Source organism: Tamandua tetradactyla, chromosome 10 (assembly GCF_023851605.1).
Source record: "Tamandua tetradactyla isolate mTamTet1 chromosome 10, mTamTet1.pri, whole genome shotgun sequence".
NCBI classification, from domain to species: domain Eukaryota; kingdom Metazoa; phylum Chordata; class Mammalia; order Pilosa; family Myrmecophagidae; genus Tamandua; species Tamandua tetradactyla.
In genome coordinates this window covers 92,210,465-92,230,272 of record NC_135336.1, presented here as the reverse complement: position 1 = coordinate 92,230,272, position 19,808 = coordinate 92,210,465, and the positions used below count along the sequence as shown (strand labels likewise).

At 41.7% G+C, this 19,808-nt stretch overlaps 1 long non-coding RNA gene across 1 annotated transcript; it reads left to right on the top strand.

The window, feature by feature from the left end:
• Positions 1–915: 915 nt before the first annotated feature.
• LOC143648598 (uncharacterized) lies at positions 916–15,126 on the top strand. The gene is made up of 3 exons (XR_013158654.1): positions 916–3,740; positions 4,967–5,067; positions 14,689–15,126. It is a non-coding gene; the product is annotated as an uncharacterized LOC143648598 (long non-coding RNA).
• The last annotated feature ends 4,682 nt before the right edge of the window (positions 15,127–19,808 follow it).

Below are 19,808 nucleotides of genomic sequence, written 5' to 3'. Positions count from 1 at the left end.
GCTAGAGCAAGTGATGTTTCAGATGGTAAATGTCAAGTTAGGGCATATCCTTAAGTTGCCTTCCTGGTCCTAAGTTTCCCCCAAAGTTTAGAAACTTGTTTTAAACTCACAAAGTGAAAATACAGTATTGGGTGACTGTGTCAGATTTCACAACATTTTATTTCATTTCAATTTTTTAGCTTTGTGTTTTATCTAAAAGGCCAGAACAGGGCCAAATGCTCTTTTGGGAGGGTGACACCAATTTACGTAGATTTGTGCAGTAGCAAATCAGAACAGGAAGCCCTAAAGAACTATGGAAATACTACAGGTGATGAATCTGGACCTTGGAATCTGCATTTGTATTTATTAACAAAAGGGAGATTAAACAATGTTTTAAATAGAGTATTTCTAGGGCAGTTTTAGGTTTATAGCAAATGTGTGCGGGAAGCACAGAATTTTTATAACTCCCCCCATTCCACCTTTGTGCACAGCCCCCCACTCCCCAACCCTTCTACAGTTTCTCTTATATAATTACCATCTTGACTTAGTGTGGTTTATTGGTCACAGTTGATGAATCATATTGATAAATTATTATTAATGAAAATCCTTAGTTCATATAAGGGTTTATTCTTTGTTTTCTACAGTTCTATGGGTTTTGACAAATACATTATGTCATGTAGTCATTGAATAGTGCCAGTGTCCTAAAAATCTCCAGTGATCCTGTTCATCCCCTTCTCCGACGCCCCCTCCCCAGAACGCATGGGGTTATAAAGTAATCGTATTGATAATAAACTGAATTCTACAGAGACTGAGGCAAATATGGGCTTTTCTGGATGCTCCCCTACCCCCTTCCAGGCCCGCCATCCAAGTTCTCCTGGGATTACTGGCTGGATCTGGAGAGGCTAAGTATTTCTGCTATCAGTGTATCAACACCCACCCTGCCCCCCACCCCAGAGAAAAGCTTCAGATCCTGAACTTGCTCTGGCTAAGGGGCAGTGAATGATGTCAGTGGCCAAGCAGAGGTCTCCCATCCCTCGTCCATGAACTGCAGCCTTCCTTGCAGCCACCAGGCTGTGCTGGGGTCAGAGAGACACCCACAGAGAGCAGCCTCTGCTCTGGGATTTCACCTCCCACTCACTCTCCTGACCCTTATCCCTTTGTCCAGCCTCCCAGGCCTTGTACCACTTCTCCACGCTCTGGTTTAGAAGCCTGCTTCTTTCCTTTTCCCTTTACCCACTTTGGTTTCTTGCAGCTAAGACACACACACCTTTGCAAAACCAGGCCTTCAGCTCCACAGCCCCTCCTGAGGAGGCTGGCTGCCTCCAGGGGCAAGGAAGGCAGAAACCAGATAACGAGGGAAGCAGGGGCCTGTCAAGAACCAGAACAGAGTGTACCTTAGTACTTCTGTCTGAGGAGTTTCCCAGCACTGGGGCATGGATGGATGGGAACTTAACCTGGAACCAGTCAGTAGGTTTTGGAATATGTATTTGCCACACAAAGCTGACAAAATGCAAATAATAGAAATGGGTTGGCTGTTACAATGGGGATTTATTAACTTATAAGTTTACAGTTCTGAGGCATGAAAAATATCCAACTTAAGACATCAGCAGGACAATACTTTCTCCCTGAAGATAAGTTACAGGTGAGCTTGGGGTGCTCTGTCAGACAGCAAGGCACATGGTGATGGCTGCAGGTCCATCTCTCCCATGTTTCGTGCCTTCTAGCTTCTGGCTTCAGTGGCTTCCTCTTTGAGTTTCTCTGTGTTTCTCTTTTTTAGCTTTTGTCTCTCTTTGCTTCTGTGATGAGTTATTTTTCTCCTCTTATCAAGGACTGCAGTAAAAGAATTAAAACACGCCTTGAATGAGGTGGGTCACATCTCAGTTGGAATGACCTTATCAAAAGACAATAGGTCAGGTGGGCTACGATGGCTCAGCAGGCAGAGTTCTCACCTGTCATGCTGGAGACCCGGGTTTGATTTCCCGTGCCTGCCTGCTAAAAAAAAAAAAAAAGAACAGTAGATCTGTACCCACAGGAATGGATTAAAGGAGCATGATCTTTTCTGGGGTACATACAGCTTCAGACCATCACAACAGCTGGGGATGAAAGGGTTGTTACTGGCATTGAATGGGAAGAGGCTAGAGATGCAGCAATACATCTTACACTAGGCAGAATAAGCCCCCACAAAAAAAAATCATCCAGTCCCAAAGGCCAATTGTGCCAAGGTTGAGAAAACTCTATTCCTGAATTTCATGACAAAATTGCCACTGAATTTTGGTTGTTTCTTGGCCATGTGCCAAAGCACATGTCAAAGTGAAACCAGGATCAGGCCAAAACCAGTTTGTGGGGTGGTGAGGGTGGGCAATGGACTCTTTTCCTGTAACTATTTCTTCTGAGTTTGTTCTATTGCAGGTCATATAACCTGAGCATGCACAGAAAATATTGACTCTTGCCCTTCAGATGACCTTTGAGACATCAGAAACAGAAGTCAGCTCCATCAGAACCAAAATTATGAGGACAGGGAGACATCAGAAGAAAATCAAATGTGACAGGTCCTTCAATAAGGAAGATATGGCCTGAAATCCACTCTCCCAATGTATAGACAACTCTATAATTAATCGATTAGTCTATGCCAAGTCAAACCTTCCCTCTTCTGTTCCCTTTCACCTCCTATACCCATAAAATCATCCTTTACTCTCAGACTGGGGAGATAGATTTGAACCTTGTTTCTGGTCTCCATGCCAGTCGAGCTTGCATTGAAGCTCTTTCTTTTCTCAAAGTCCTGATGTCATAAATTGGCCTCTGTGAGTGTTGGACAGGGAGACCTTGCTTGGAAACAAAAGTATCAGAAAAATAAACAAGATAAAACCTAAGTAGTGACAAATCTGCTGTCTCAAAAGAAGAAAGAAGAAATCATTTAACATCACAATGGAAAGCAGTGAACCTCTTAAACAAAATACATTTTGTACAGAAGGAGAATGGCTATTGATTGAGGGCAAAAATGAAATGGAGACCATTGCTCAGATTTGTTATCTTAAAGAAGTTATTTATGCAATTCCAGAATTTGTTATGGTTTCAGCTTGGCTGGATATCTATGCATCATTGATCTATCTAGCATCTATTTACTATGTCAAGGACAAATTACTTGAGGTTTGGTAAAAATGGAATGAGATAATTTTTCTTTGAGCCAAAACATATGGGCTCCTATTTACACTGCTGGTGTGGAGACTAGCTATGGCTTTCTAATTCTCAACTGCGGTGATCAGAAGTTCCAGCTAATGACTAATGAAGACCTTTGTCCATGAGCTTTTCAGGATTTGAGGGACATTTTCTCCTTACTGCTAAGTCAGAGCCACCTCTGGGGAGTTACAAATGGGGCCTGGTCTCTGATCCCTTCTCCCCTTGCTGGGTTGGCCACCCCTGCTGGTAGTTCAGAGGACAGAGATGGCCAGGAAACTATTTCAACTGATGTTAAAGCAAAACAAAATAAAAACCTAAACAGATTCTGAGTATGAGAACTTTGGCAAAGGGAAATGTGATGCTCTTCATCTTCTCTTTGCCCACAGGTGGATTTGGATGCTGATTTAATCTGACTTTATCAGGTAAATAAGAGATGGGGCAGAGTCAACCTGGAAGCCAGGACACAGCTGTCTGCCTTGGAGCTCCTTAAAGATCCTGGAAGCAACCCTGGTAAAGAACTGCAGAGCTTTCTCTGTGAGCTGATTGGGTGACTGTTCCTACCTTCTAAGGGACTGATTGCACAAGTGAGTTATCTGGCAGATCTTGAGATTTTGCACTAAAAGAGGAAGGAGGAGTTTGGAGTCACTTGAAATGGGAAGGGAGAAGGGATGGGAGCACAGTGGAAGCATGGAAGTGAATGGTAGGTTTTTATACCATGCACTCCCCCTACTCCCTATGGATGGATGGCCTGATGCCTCTGAGAGGGTGAGCTCAGAACAAGAGGCTGAGGGAGGTAAATTCATGAAAGACCAAGTAAGACTATGGGAAATTCCAGATGACAGAGTTGAAGAGGGAGCTAGTCTCTGTCCTTGCCCCATACCCCTGTGTGGCTTTGCTGTTCTGAAGGTCCGGGAACTCCCAATAGAAGATACAAAGCTCCTGGGAGGCTGGAGGGAGGGCGATCAGGTGGTAACAGACATGACGGAGGCCCTGTGTGGAGATTAGTGTGGGGGAGAACTGAGTGAAATAGTTCCTGAGCAGAAGCGAGACGTCGTTCCCCTGAGGAAATCCTGGGTTGGGTTGGGTAGGGGCTGCTGTCCTGCAGCCAGGCTGGAGTGTCTGGCCTGAAGGTCTGTATGACTGCATGTGTGTATCAGATGGTTGACCAACATCTGGGGCATACAGTTTGGTAAAGTACCCAAGGGCAGACACAGGGCTACCCATCCTGCTTGGGGCATCTTACAGTGACAGAGGGGACTCCACTAGGGCAGTGAGTAGGGGGACAGGGTGGTTCTGAGTATGGGAGTCACCAGAACCCAGAAAGCACAACGTAACTAAATCAATTAGTACTGTGGTTGATGGCTGAGTGAGCTCATCGGGTACCTTTACTTCCCTGTGATGGTTTTCATTCTGTTCTGCCCCTGAAACATTCATGTTCCCCTTAGATTGAGGGAGAAAAAGCATGGGTCAAAGTGGGGAGCATGAATTTTATTCTGAAAACTTGTAGATCTCAGGATATGGTATACAGTAAATTTCTATGTTAGGAGGGAAAAAATACTGTGGGAGCACCAGCAATTTATGGTGAACTTTAGGCTGTAAATATCTGTTCAAATATTTATTTATCAAGCATTTATTTGTTAAGCATATATTATATGATGAGTGCTGGTCATGCAGGTATGAACATGATAGGGTGCTTACTCTCAAAAAGCCAGATGGAATAAGCAGGTGGCTATGACTGAAATCAGATTAAGAGTCTGAAATATAATGTGATTTGCTCTTACTTACCCTACCTCTTCTCTCTTGCTCTCAGGTCAACCTGTGTGCCCAGGAGGATGAAGGAGCTAACACTGGGAATGTATTTATGGCATGTATGATTCAATTTTGCTGGTTCACCATAACTGGCACTAGCAGGTAACATTGAGGTGTCCAGGGCCAGAAGGAGGTAGAATTAATGAATGCAACATTTCTAGGTCAAGCTGACTTTCATAGGTCTCAGATTATTGGAGACTATTTTCCCAACTTCTCTGCCTATTTATCACCTGCATGCAGTGAGGCCAGAGTCATCACACCATCACATACCATCTGCTCCTCCATCCCTTTTGTCATATCCTATTGTTGGCCCATTTTACAAAGAGCTCCAGGACCTCAGCTGTCTTCTGAAAGTGTACATTCCAACACTTTGGAAACTTGGGGCAAACTAAAATTACAGTAGTAAGGGGATTCTTTGTGGGGAATAATTTGAATATCTTGTTAAGTGTTGTTTACTTTTTAACTGAAAACTCCCTGTCCCTGTAGTTATTTGAAAAAATTTGTGGGTAGGTGGGCATATACATTTGGGAATGGAGAAGGTGCATGCATTTAAAAATTTTTTTTATTATTTCTTGCATAATATAACACATATACAAAGCAAAGAAAGAAAACAGCAATAGTTTTCAAAGCACTCTTTAACAAGTAGCTACAGGACAGATCTCAGAGTTTGTCATGGGCTACCATATCATCATCTCAGATTTTTCCTTCTAGTTGCTACAGAACATTGGCAGCTAGAAGGAATAAATACTTTTTTATCATTACAATCAACTTTTTTTTCCTTTTTTTGGTGAAGTGTGTGTGTTTTATCAAATATGCAGGGCTGTCTCTCACCAATATTCATTACCAACTCTCAAAACAAAAACAAAGCATTAGGACTTCCATTTGTCATTTTTCTCTATAGAACAGGGAAGGTGGGGGTGGCAGGAGGGTGGAGAGAGGTGGCCCTTTAATACTACCAGGATGGTTCACAGCACCCTTGCATGCTATTGGAATAATCTTGAACCAACAGAAAAGAATAAAAGGGGGTAAAAGAGAGAGGGGAGAAAGAGTGAAATGCAGCTGCTGCAGTTGATTGTGTTTCAGGAGGAGAAAAAAATAAATGAATAATAATGGAGAAAGAGAACTAAATTTTACAGCCTTGTAATCATTTGGGGACTATTTGAAATTCACTGAGTTTTCTCTGGCACATGGTTGAGTTCTGTATTCACATTTGCTAATGATTCTTTAGACTTTCATAGACTCAGACTTGTGATGTCAGGGATGGTGTGTTAGTTTGCTAGAGCTACTATAAAAAAATGTCACAGGCTGGTTGGCTTAAACAGGAATTCATTTTTCTCACAGTTTTGAAGCCTACAAGTCCCAAATCAAGGTGTCAGCAGAACCATGCTTTCTCCAAAGTCTGTAGGGTTCCGGTGGTAGCTTGCCAGTCATCCGTAACTCAACCTGTCCTTCTGTCACATGACTATCTGTCTCCTCTTGTTGCCTACTGCCTCTTACTATCTGCCCAAACTTCCTCTGCTTATAAGGACTCCAGTTACATTAAATTCAGTTTGGTCTCACTGTAATGAATAGTTTCTACTTACAAATGTGTTTGTTCACAGAACCAGTGGTTAGGACTTGAACATGTCCTCGTGAGGGACGTGATCCAATCAAGAGCAGATTGGGGTGGAGAAGAAAGTGAAAGTCATCATTTTAGGGAATATTTTTTGGGTAATTAGCTGGTGCTGTGTGCTATGATGACAATGCAAAGAGGAAAAAGACATTGCTCCAGATATCCTAGAGCCTGGTAGGGAGAAAAAATATGCAAAGATAACTAAAAACAGCATGGAAGGTCAGTGATAGAGATGGGCATAATGAATTATGGGAAGCACAGAGGACAGCAATCTGAGATGATCTAGGAGGACTTCCTGCAGGAGGCAGTATCTGAGCCAGATCTTGAAGGATGAGGAATGAGTCAAATGAACTGAGATTTTGGATGGGAAAGACAGGGAGTGCTGCATGATCATAGGTAAAGTGGTGAGAGAAACAACAAGGTGTGGAACCAAGACCAGAGGACTGGGAGATCTGAGGTAACAAGACAGGAAGTTGCCAGAAACAAAGCCTGGGGAGGTGGGCAAGGGTCAGATCATGAAGGGCCTTGAATGCTTCTTCCTGCCTCACTTCTGATACACCTGTGCACTGTTACATATTCCCTTCTGTACAGAGATTACAGCTAAGAGTTTTACTCAGGTGATGTCACTCTGGATTGTATTTTTAAAGATCCTATAGCTAGTTCAACCAAAGGACAATGAAACCTTGAGAGATCTGAACATATTTTGGTCTTTATAAAATCCTTTGATGGGGAACTGACATCCCTTGGTTTGATGGCCTCCGCTGGAAGACAATCTCCATGGTTCTCTTGCATTTCTGAACATCTGTGTGCAGAGGCACTCACTGCCTTGTTTAGGACTATCTTTTCCAGGATAGAAAAAGAGACAGTGGGAAATAGAGACAATGTCCCCTCTACACAAAAAAACAGGCGTGTGTACTGCCTGCTATAAAAATTCGGGTTCCCTAAGCTCAGGGTTCCTCTCTTGTAACATAATTTATAGAAGTGTGTACAGGTGTCATGTGACCTTTTTTGTGGTACTTTGTGGGAGCTGGGCTCAAGGTACAAGTACAAGGGCTGATACTCTGGCTACTGTCAGTGCTGTGGGTAATAAACTCCTTTGTCTATAACCTAAGCTTTTTGTGTTTTCTGTCACCATCCATGAAACTGGCCTGCTTACCCATTAGCTGGCAAATAGGGTAACACTTCAACTCTGACCCCATAGCAATTTACACATATTCCTATTATAGTTCATATCACATTATGAGGGCCTCCTCTGCTTGCCTGTTGGCTGTGGACCTTAAACTGATGGGCTGCATTTTAAATAGTCTCATTTTTATATCCCCAGCATGTAGCTTGATATATGGGACATAACAGGTGACCAATAATGTGTTTTGGAGTCAACTGGTTCAGAAAAGAGGTGACAACCAGGAGGCAAATTTCTCCTACCCCTCTGGACCCAGAATGGCTAATTAACTTAGTGCAAGTGAGCCCCAAATCCCAGACCACCTGAAAAAATTCCTGTCTACTTCCATTTGGGGCAGATTTATTGTTGAGTCACCTATAACCAGCCTGCAACTGTCCTAGTCTTTGCACCAACTTCAAATTATAACAGTGGCAGGAGGAAAACATTCCAAGTTCAAGCCCCAGGAAAATAAAAATAAGTAAATAAGAACTCAACACCAGATGGCCTAAGAGGACAGAGCTGGAGGGTAGGATTAACAGGCTGGTAATAAAAGCTGTCATTACAGAGTGTCATCGTTGGTGGGTTATTTATTAGCTCTTCCCTTTAGATACCAAATGTCAAATGTGCTAATGTGCAAAAACCAAGCCTTCTCCTCCCAGCTGCTCTGGTGTCAGGCTGCCAGCTGCATTGTCTCCTTTTCAGGACCTGCGTGTAGTTTAGAATTCATATGCCATGTTATGCATACCATATTGCACTTAAAAAAGGCCAGATGAGGCCAAGGCAGCCTAATAATCTGCCTGTCAATCATTGTGCTGCATTGTGCATGGCATTGCTTTCCCCAATACCTTTGCTCTTAGTTAGAATGGGCTTTCTTAGAGGACCCTGCACAAGACAGGAACATATGGTTTATTTCACCAACCATTGCCCAGAATAAAGGTGGTATTTCTAACCTTTCAGTACCCATGGAGGCTTAGGGAATTGCAAAGCAACCGTAATAAGAAAAGTTTTGCGAATATGACTGGTACTTTGCTTTAAAAACTAATTTTGTTACCCTTAATGTTTCTCTCTCTCTCTCTGCACACTATAAATTAGCTTTATATGCATCATTCTCATCTTTCTTTTATTGATATCTTCTATTAAAGCATAGCATTTAACCTTAAGTAAGAAAATATTGTATTACATAAGCATGGAATGAACATCAGCTTGATGGCAGAGTTTGGGGACCATTTCCATTGTTGAAAAATAATCAGGCCAACAAATGTTTTCTGAGCACCTACCTTGCACACAGCACCGTGCACTACTGGAGAGACTAAAGGAACTGGTCTCTTGGTTCCTGTTCTTAAAGTGCTTTAAGCTTATAGGAGATGCAAAGCTACCATGCCTGCATTATGTGCATCCTACCTTGTAGTTTTGCAGTATTCAAGGCAAAATTATTTGATATAGAATAGAACTATTTTCAGAGAAAAGGGTCCCTGGAAATCTCCTAAGCCAATGTGATAATTTCCTCATTTTTCATATGGCACGGCTGCCCAAGATCACATAAAAAGCATCAGAAGTTAAGAGGGTCACACTAGTGTTGCCCTGAAGGCACAACCTGGATCTCCACAGTGTCTAGGGCTGAGAAGAGAAGGTGAGAAAAGAACCATGAATGGTCAGCGGACTAATTAAACAATGCAGTCACCCATGGCTTACTTTAAGCAAGACCCTATGCAGGAGGTGGGAGGCTAGGAATCATGATGAGGCTGAAGGGATCGCTTGCCAGGGGGGCAAAACATAACCAGGTGAGTATTCAACCAACATGCAAGATGACTTTATAAGGACTGTTATGTGGCACTACATGATTGCTAAGTGGTATAGCCAGGAACCATAAGTTCAGAGGAAGAGGTCTGGGGAGGCTTCATAGTAATGTGGGACTTAAAGAGGGTCTAGAAGGAGGGTAAAAATTAGACAAAGAGAGAGATGGATTAGGTAGTCCAAGGAGAGAATAATGTGCAAATAGTTAGGATACAACTATAAAATCTGAATGATCAGTCCCCACAAGTTCCCCAGGACCACTGTTTTAGCTTGTAAAAGCTGCCAGGATACAATGTACCAGAAACAGAATGACTTCTAAAAAGGAGAATTTATTAAGCCACAAGTTACAGTTCTAAGGTTATGAAATGTCCAAACTAAGGTATCCAGGGAAAGATACCTTGACTCAAGAAAGGCTGATGGGTCCAGAATACCTCTGTCAGTTGGAAATGCACATGGTGACATCTGCTAGTTTTGTCTCATTTCATAAGGCTTCCCCTGTGGCATTTTCCTTCTGCATCTCTAAAGTTCTCTGGCTATGTGGGCTCTGTTGTCACTGAACTTTTTTGAAAATGGTTCCCTCTTAAAGGACTCCAGTAAGCAACCCCACCTTGAATGAGTGGAGACACATCTTCATGAAAAACATCTAATCAAAAGCAACCACCCACAATTGGGTGGGTCACATCTTCATGGAAACAATAAAAATTATCCCACCCAGCAATGTTGAATGAGAATTAAAAAGAACTTGGCTCTTTTGGGGTATACAACAGATTCAAACCAGCACAACCACCCTCATTTCTGACCAGCTGGCTGCATATTTGGGGATCCCATGATCACCTTCAGGTTCAGCAATATGCTAGAATGACTCACAGAATTCAGGAAATGCTATATTTAGATTACCCTTTTATTACTTAAAAAGGGTACAAATCAGAACGAGCAAAAAGAAGAGATCCAGAGGGTGAGATCTAGGAGGCTTCCAAATACAAAATTTCTGTCATCCTCAGGGAAGCATTACCCTCTTGCATGGATGTGTAGCAGTCTGCACAGGGAAGCTCATCTGACTTTGGTGTCCAGAATTTTTATTGAGACCTCATTACTGAAGCATGCTTAGTTGAATTATTGCCCTTGTGCTTGAACTCAATCTTTAGCTCCCCCTCCCCTCCTCAAATGTCAGACTGATACCACATGGCCCAAAGCCTCAACCCTCTAATTGTGTGGTTGATCTTTCTGGCGTGGCCCCACCCTGAGCCACCCCATTAGCATAAATTATAAGTTGTGGCCCAAGGGTCCCACCATGAAGACATCTCTATCACTAGGGAAATTCCCAGGGTTTAGAGGTTACCTCCACCCCCACCCCCACCCAGAAGCAAGGACAAAAGCCGGAGCTCTCTTTGAAGGCCAAATCCCGTACTATGCAGAATGATAGGGGCAAAGACAGAGGCTGGAAAAGTCTAGTTTGTTGGGGCCAAAGAAGCCCAGTAAATACCTCCCTCTTTCTTTTTTTAAGTTCTGCACCAACTGAGAAATAAAACCAAAGAACAAGGAAGATGGGAGGCAAAAATAATCTATCACTTTTTTTACTGAAAAATCTGCCATTGAAGGATGTAGGTCATACTGGCAGCAAATATTTCCTAATGCAATCACAGGCAGTGCTGGACCACCTCAGCCTCCCCCCAGGAAGGGGCTATCTCTGTAAATATCGGCCTGGAAGGGCATGTGGGCAGCTCGGCTCTCAAGAGAAAGAGGAAAGAGAAGAATGCTGGGTTATGGGTGTCCTGTTTCTTCTCCCAAACTAAACACATGGTTAACTCACTCTTCCTGCCTTGGGGAGGAGTCAGTAAAGAGGCAGGGAGCCAGGAAGTTTAGAGAAATTTCCTCCCTGATGGAAACCAGTTGCAGGGAAGATGAAGTCCCTCTAATAAGAGTGCCCAGGAAGTGAACAGAGCTGTCCAAATTGGTGAGTTTAAACCAAGACTGTTCTAGTTTCCTAGCTGCTGGAATGCAACACACCAGAGATGGGTTGGCTTTGAATAAAAGGGGATTTATTTTGTTAGTTCTTTAGAGGAAAGGCAGCTAACTTTCCACGGAGGTTCTTTCTCACGTGAAAGGCACAGGATGGTCTCTGCTGGTTTTCTCTCCAGGCCCCTGGGTTCCAACAACTTTCCCCGGGGTGACTTCTTTCTGCATCTCCAAAGGCCTGGGCTGAGCTGCAAGTGCTGAGATGAGGAATGCTGAGCTGCTAGGCTGTGCTACCTTGCGCTCTCTCATTTAAGCACCAGCCAATTAAGTCAAATGTCACTTATGGCAGCAGACACGCCTCCTAGCTGACTGCAGATGTAATTAGCAACAGATAAGGTTCACGTACCATTGGTTTATGTCCGCAGCAACAAGACTAGGTATGCTCACCTGGCCAAGTTGACGACTGAATCTAACACAAGGACCAACCACAAAGGCCCTGACTAGCAAGCAAAAGCCCATGGGGTTTACTTTGTAGGAAATAGGTAGTCATTGAAACTTTTGGAACATGTTTTATGCAGCGCTCTGGGGAGATTGATCCATAACTGAAGTGTGGGTAGATTTCTCAGGAGAAGAGAACAGGAGAGAGAATGGCCAGGTGATAGGTCGGCCTTGGGTGGGCCAAGAGCAACATGGGGAGGCCAAATCACTGGGAATAGTGGCTGGTTGTAAGTGAAAAGGAAAGGGAGGAGGCAAAGAGAGGCCCTAGGTTCTGTGCTCAGATGACTAAGAGAATGGTGCTACATGAATAGAAATGAAGGAATTGGCAGTGGGAGCCAACCTGTTCTGGGGGTGGGGATGTTCGCATTTGTGCATATAATTTGAAGTGAAAGTGGGACATCCAAATCATCATATGGGACCAAAATGCAGTAGAGAGAGAGGAGTTGTCTATGTCAGAAGGGAAGCAGGGACCAATGGGGGGGGGTAGGTGTCAAATGCTGCGGAAGTCAGGCCGGATGAGGACAGATTGGAAACTATTAAGGGTGGTAATTGTGATGCCATTGGTGACCTTTTCACAGTCAATGGAAGGACAGAAATGGAGAGAAGATTTCAAATGTCCTATTTCCTAAAGAGGAGCCGATCTAACCTAGATTTGGCATTCTCTATTCAGCCAGTTGGTAGAATTATGAGTAAGAAGATGGCATTTGGACATTTTATTTGTCACTTCCTCTTTTGTCCTCTCCGAATGGAAACAAAATCTCAGTTTGTTCTCTTCCCCTGATGATGCCTTTGAAAATGTCTTGCCTCCCAGTCTTTTATACTGTAGGTAGGAATATAAATAAGCAAATCATGTTCAGCGGACAATATCAGATGTGCAAATATCAGAATTTCTTGGCCCAGGATGACAAGCTGGTGGGATATCAGACATCCCCACGTGGCAGTTATGATGCTGGGGACTCTCTGAATTGGTGCTTTTGACCTAGCTATTTTGATAAGTGTGGGAAAGGAGGTGAGGCTCAAGAATGGGTATATTTAGAAAAGGGGGTTAGGGATTGAACACATATAACTTGGCAATTTTAGCAACCCAAATGAATGCCATCCCTTTAAACACAGTCCCTTGAAGGAGGTTATGAATATATTCTATGGACGTTGCCAAAGTCTAAAATATTTTTGACTTGTTCATGAGGAATTGTCTTCAAATCAGTGTGCACTCTTTCCAGTAACTTTAACAGTGGTCAATTTTCTTTCACAGAGTGTAGATTTGGCTTGTGGGAAACAACAGAGTAACTCAGAGCCAAGTCTCTGTAAATGGTTTGTGAAACTTGAGTTGAATTTTGTAAGGTGAATGATGAATCTGGAAAATATTGTTTTGGGTTAAAAAAGAGGTGCACAGACAATTGGGCCTGGTTTCCTTCCTATGATTGGCTCTGGAAAGCAATTCCTAAGGAGAAGGGCCAAAAGGGACCTAAAATAAGGGACAACCACTCCCAAAGTGGTTACTTTGAAAGGAACATGCCTCACTCAGAAGATCAGGATGGTTATTAAAAACCATTCCTATGAGTTTACATTAATACTGTATGATATGTTATTGTTATTACATTTGAGTAAGGACAGGGACAAAATTCATTATGGTTTTGGGAAATTATTATGACATTTTTAGTTTATAGCTGTTCGTAAAAGGATCTGCACGTTTTATTATTTTATTTTCTTGATGCTGTATTACTAAAACATACTACAGAGAAATGATTATCTGGTACTTTATATATTTATATGCAATAGAAACTTCTTGGAGGTGAATTTAAGAGTTGTAGTTTCTTAAATAGATAGTTAGATAGAATCATAACTACAATCTGTAGTTGTACTTATAGAGGTCCATGAAATGTAGTTTTAGTTTTTAATTTTGTTGAAGTATGACTTTGATTTACATGGGCTGAGAAGTTACTGTGTTTGAATATATGTGTGTAGGGCTGGGGGTGGACAGCAGGGACATAATGCATAGTACATGAGGTAGCTCCTCCCCGAGTCCACTTCTCAAGGTAACTTGTTCTCTAAGTCATGCTTTCATATAATATCATCTTTTCTACTGATAAACCCATTTTTTCATTGCCTAAATCTCAACTCCAGGAGAAATCTGGGCTATAGTACCACTTCACCATTTGGGAATCTATGAAAATGTTGCACTATGCCCTTCAAGAAGGTTGGGATCTACTACTGTCCACATATACACATCTTTGCATATTTCTCTCTGTTTCAAAAATATAATTAATATAAGAAGTAGCTTCTCTTTCCTAGAATAAAAAATAAAATTGGTTGGGACCTAAGAGATCATTTACTCCACCCATCTTTTTAAAGAAACTTGTAGCGAGGTCCTTGAGAAGTCACTTGACTCACCCAGCCAAAGCTGGAATATTGGCCTTTGCATCACCTGAGCTTTTTCCATTGCACTGTGTTCCCACAGGATCTAGTTCCATACTTGGGCTCTCTGCTTTTGTAGTGCCAGCTGTTGAAATCTAAGTGCCAGCTTCTCCTTTGATGAGTCCATCTGAGGCTTACCCACCATTGCAATGCAAGTGGGCAAAGCAGTCAGGAATGATGAAATGGAAATTCTATCTATCTATCTGTCTATCTATCTATCTACCTATCTATCTATCTATCCTGATATGTGCAGTTCCTTATTTTAAAATCTTCCTTTTTTGGTCAGTGTCTAGGTTCTCTCTTGGAAATTTGAAATGGGACCATTCCCGAATTAAGATTCCCTACTGGATGAGTTGTGAAATGCATAGCATGGCACATTTGCCACTGCTTCGCGTCTTGAGCCATGGCAGACATTACCTTTGGTCACAGTATACTGCTGCTTTTGGATGAACCTGATGGGGACTTTGGAGCCTTTCTCAACAGGCAGCCACTACCATTTGAGGCACAGGATGAAAACCAGCTGCCAGTTTGCAGTCTGCTCTGACAGAGCTGTTCATAAGGTATGATTTGAAATAACAATAATGATGGTGATAAGAATAACAGCTAGCATTTGTTGAGTCTTTTCCATGCACCAGTATTTAACTTGCATTATCTTATTTATTTTTCATGGCAACCTGATAAAATATATAATAATATTCCCATTTAACAGTTAAGGAGCCTAGAGCAAGAGGACTAGTGAGTAGAAAATCTCCCAGATTATCTACTTCCTGAGACTGGACTTTGTGCCTCTAGATGCTGACAAGTGGAATGACAGATCCAGATATGCACAGAGATTTACCAGAACATTCATTTCCATCATTTCTTCTCTCCATGCCCCTTTTTGCTTGCCCTCCTTTGGACTGCCAACAGAGTCAGCAAAAGGCCAGCTGTCTCCCTGACCTTTGTCTATAGGACCTGAGATTCCCATTATCCAGAATTTATGCCTGAGACAGCAGGAAGACTGACTGGAGGGCTGGTGCCACTGCTGACCTCATCCCCAAGACCTGTTACTGGTAAACAGTATAAGTGACTGCCCAGATTTTCCTAGCTCACAAAGCCTTAGCATTCCTTCCTTTTCTCATTGATGTGTATTCTCACTCAAGGCAAGGTTGAGCCAGACCAACACCTTCCTCCAGTCAGTTGCTGGGAGGAATCAATCTTCACTCTTCAGGAAGGATTATGGACTCCTGCTCTAAGATTCAATGTCCAGAAGATCACAGGACAATGCAAACTGTTACCTGTTACCCACTAGCAGGTCAAAAGGGAGGAGTTTACTGGATTGACTTGTAGATAGGTCCTGAGAATTAAAGTCTGATGATACCACATTGGCAAGAATATGGAACACCTGGGATCACTCATGCCTTGTGGTTGACAATTTGGTGGGGCGATTGGTAAGCCACTTTGGAAAGCCTTTTGACAACATCTAGGAAACTGGAAAATATGCATATCCCACCAGTCCCAGTTTTTGGTATTTTTCCTGGAGAAACTTACACTTATGAATAAGAACGTTTATTGCAGCATTTTTGTCATGGTGGAAAAGTAGAAATATCTTAATGCATTGACAAAATCATGAAGGAGAGGGCTGGCTATGAAAGAGAGGGACTCAGGGGAGGCTTAATGGAAGAAAAGGATAAAGAAAGGTCAGTGATGGAAGAGAGCAGGGTTTGATGCAGCAGGGACACAGGAGGAAATGAAGGTGGCATGCTGGGGTCCAGCAGCAGAAATCTTAGAAATTGGGCTTCTGCTCAGTAAAAGCTGAGTTTCACCTTGGCTGTCTTCCAAAATTGACGTATGGTAGAGTGTGCTTTATTTTTTCACCTGTCTGGAAGCAAAGAACTAGCCTAGGTGAGTCTGGTACGTGAAGTTCCTGGAGGAGGGGAAACGCCTGATTAATTTTCCAGTTTAATAATCTGGTCAGAAGCATTTTGCTGAATGTATAAATTCCTGAATTCTTTACACTGCAAGCCAGTTCTGGAATTTGGGGGAGCATCCCTGTTGGTGCTCTCGTGGACAGTGTTCTGCCTGTGTTTTCTGAGGAAAGCTGTCAGAAAGCCTACACCAAGAACCGACCTTGGGAATCAGATGTGGATTTCATCCCTAACTGCATCCTAGGATTCTGTGTGTCCAGCTCCACAGGAAAGGCTCCTTTTCTCCCACTTCACTCATAACCCTTCTGAGATCTATGGGTCCCCCACTGCTTGTTAAGTCACATTGCCACAAGTCATTTGGCTCAACAGTATGCTTTTTCTCATTGATGAAATGGAAAGCCTAAACAATTGAGAATCTTCATGTCTGGGGAGAACCCCTCAGTACAGAGCATCTAAAAACACTGAGTAAAATAGAAGAAAAATTAATGCCTCAGTGACCTGGCCTTAAGGTGAGGAAACTCTTTCAAGCCCAGATATGAATCTAGAAGAGCAAATGAGTGTCCATGCTGGCATCACCCTGGACTCATCTACAGGCTGGAGTGTGAATATGTGCATGTGCACAGATGTGCATAAAGGAACATATAGGAGATGAAGTCTGGGGCTCACGGAAGGTACAAGGATGATTCAGAAATGGCAGTCCCCTCCACAAAACCTGAGACCTCCCTCCAGAAAGCTAAGACATCTAGAAGCAGGGGACCGCGAAGTAATCCTGTCTTGTGCAGGTAAAAAGTGGGGATTCTTAGCAATGTAGGCCTTGCTTCTGAGTACAAGGAAGAAGAAAGATAAAAGTCTGGAGAATTCCTAACTTTGAGCTGCTCTTACGTGGATTTGGAACTGGAATTCATTCTATGTATGATGGCACTGAGATCCATATTCCAGATGATGGAATTATTGAGAATATAAAGTGTATATGTATATGATTACAGAAACAAAGTACTGAAAGTAAAACTAAGGGACAAGACCAGGAAGATTATAAAAGGCCAGGAAGATTAATAAAATTCTGCTTATGAAAAACGTAATAATTGAGAGTAGGAACTCAAGCAACTGGGTTAAACAGAAATTAGACAGATAAAGATAGATATTGAGAAATTACTCAGAACATGGCAGAGAGAAGCAAAGAATGAAAATAAGAAAGATAAATTAAGAGGTATGGAGGGCAGATTGTAAAGGCTTTACATGGGTATAGTAAAAAAGAGAGACTGAAGAGAATGAGGGAGACGCAATATTCAAAGACATAATGGCTTGGAATTTTCCTCAAAGAAGGAAAGACACGAATTCTCAGATTCAGCAAGCCCAGTGTATACTAAGCAGAATCAATGAAAAGTATGTTACACTTGGTAGAACACCAAGAAAAAGAGAAGATTTTAAAAAGAGAATACATAGATTATCTACAAAGGAGTGACAATTAGATTGATAGCTGACTTCTCAAAATCAGCAATAGAATCCAGGAGAAGGTAAAATAATACCTTCAAAATGCTGAAGGAGACAATTATCACCCTGGAACTATTGAGCCAGCTTGAGTTAGTTTACCATGCAGACATTTATTAGGGACTTTTAATAATAAAATTCAGGAAGAAAAGAAATGAACACAGAAGGGAAGTTTGAAATGCAAAAAGAATTAGGGAAAATAAAAAAAGAAAATATACAGGTGAACTTAAGGGGACACTGATTGCATATAATTTATTCTTCTAAAGTACCATAGCTTTTTTGTCCTACATTTCCACATAAGTTTTAGAACCGTGCATGAATTTCTAGAAAAAAAAAAAGCTGAGATTTTTATTTGGAATACATTGAATATATAGACCAATTTGGAAATGACTGATGTCTTTGCAATATTCCACCCGTGAACATAATCTATCCAATTAATATTATAACATTAAAAACAATGTTTTGTGGTTTCTGTGCAGAAATTATGTTTAGATTAATTCCTACGGTTTTGATTTTTGAAGCTATAGTAAATGCTATTTTAAAATTTCATTTCCTAACTGTTCACTCCTTGTATATAGAAATACAATTGATTTTTCTAAATCTTACATCCAATAATCTTGCTAAAATTACTTAATAGTATGATTGTAAGTTCTTTAGGGTTTTCTACTTATACAATCATGTAGTGATCATGTTGTGTGGGAATAACGTCAGCTTCATTTCTTCCTTTCTAATTCGTGCAGGTTTTCACAATGTTTAGGACTTCCAGAATGGTATAGACAGATGTGGTGAAATCCGGTATTCTCATTTATTCTTGATCTCAGGAGGAAAGCTTTCAATAAATGATTCACCAACAGTATCATATTTGATGTAGGTTTTTGTTTGTTTGTTTGTTAATGTTATCAGGCTAAGAACATTTTCTTTCTATTCCTAATTTTCAAAAACTTTTTATCAGGAACGGGTGTGGACTTTTTTTTTTTTCCTGAATAGGCAGGCACTGGAAGTCGAACCCGGGTCTCTGGCATGACAGGTGAGAATTCTGCCACTGAGCCACTGTCACACCACCCTGGGTGTGGAATTTTTTTTTTTTTTACCTGGGTGTGGAATTTTATCTTATGTTTTTCTGCATCTATGAAGCTGGTCATATAATTTTCATTATTTACCATGTTAATATGGTGAATTCATTAATTGATTCAATTAAATTTAAAACCAATTTTAAAATTGGTTAATAAAATTCTGCTTTTTAAAAATTGGTTTTAAATTTAATTTATCTGGAATAAACCGAGCTTTATCTTGAAGAAATTCTTTTTATTTATTCTTGGATCAGATCGGCTAAGATTTTGTTTAAGATTTTTTTTTCTGAAAACAAGTTTTATTTAAATAAGAGTTTAAATACATTACATAACATTAAACTGAAGAGGGGGGAATAAACCCCAAAACCAGTTTTATTCAACATGGCATTGGGCAGCTGCTGCTAATAAAATGCAAGCTCTACAGCTAGCTACACGACCAATACATCAGTTTGAAATTTGTTCCTTTGTCAAAAGTTTAACTCTGATAAAAGGTTGGCCTCATACCACGGTGGCTCTTCAGTTGGACAACTCTTAGCTAGGATATTCTGTCTGTCAAAAAGAACAAAGACCTTGGTGGCAAGCCACATGTCCATCACCTCACTAGAGGGAAGGTGGCCTAAGCTCTGCCTACCTGGTCAGCTTGGAGACACCAGATCTCTCTTTTGCTACCAAAAGGCTCCTTTCTCATGGTATCGCTGCTGTGGCTGTCTTACCCCATCTTTTCTCAGCTCCTCCGAGGGCTGGTCAGGTGGTGACATTCTCTCAGGGCAGGGAACACTGCAGAGGGATGGCCAAGGAGCTTCTGGCCAAACATAGCTGTCTGTGATCTTGGGGTTCTGGGCGTGGCTGAAACATCACGTTATTGCTTTGTTTCAGGCTGAACACTGCCAAGGTGCCTACTGCTTGACCTCTGTTTAAATGAGGGACTTGAAGACTAAACA